The sequence below is a fragment of the Lissotriton helveticus genome, chromosome 9, assembly GCF_964261635.1.
Source record: "Lissotriton helveticus chromosome 9, aLisHel1.1, whole genome shotgun sequence".
NCBI classification, from domain to species: domain Eukaryota; kingdom Metazoa; phylum Chordata; class Amphibia; order Caudata; family Salamandridae; genus Lissotriton; species Lissotriton helveticus.
Window position 1 is genome coordinate 710,430,328 of NC_136070.1, and position 564 is coordinate 710,430,891.

The following is a 564-nucleotide window of genomic DNA, read 5'->3' on the forward strand; positions in this document are numbered from 1 at the left end:
TGCGGGCGACCAGATGGCCGAGGCGATCCGGGAGACCAGATGGCCGAGGGGATCCTGGAGACCAGATGGCCGAGGGGATCCGGGAGACCAGATGGCCGAGGGGATCCGGGCGACCAGATGGCCGGGCACGAAAGGGACGCCATCCGGTCGCCCCGTGCCCCCACGAAGGAGGGAGCGGGCGCCCGGGGCATGGCGGGCCGGAGGCCCGGGGCCCCAGCCGGGCCACAGCCATGGAGGCTGCCAGGGGCCGGCGGGCCCTCCGACCCGGGGCCCGCTTACACCTTGACAAGCAGGGGAGGCCTGCAAGGGACCGACGGACCCCTGTCCTGGGCCCTGGGTGGAGCGGCAGCCCGGGGGACCGGGCCCAGGGCCGGAGCGCCCGACCCGGGGCCCCGACCGGGCCCCTGGACCCAGCCGGGGCTCCCAGGCCCGGAGGCACAGGGGAAGCCTCCCCGGGCCCGCCGGACCCCGTCCCGGGCACCCTGCCCCGCGGCAGGACCCAGGACGGAGCCCGGGGTGGGGAGGCCACCCTCCCCGGGGCCCTCAGGGGCCCCGGATGGAGCT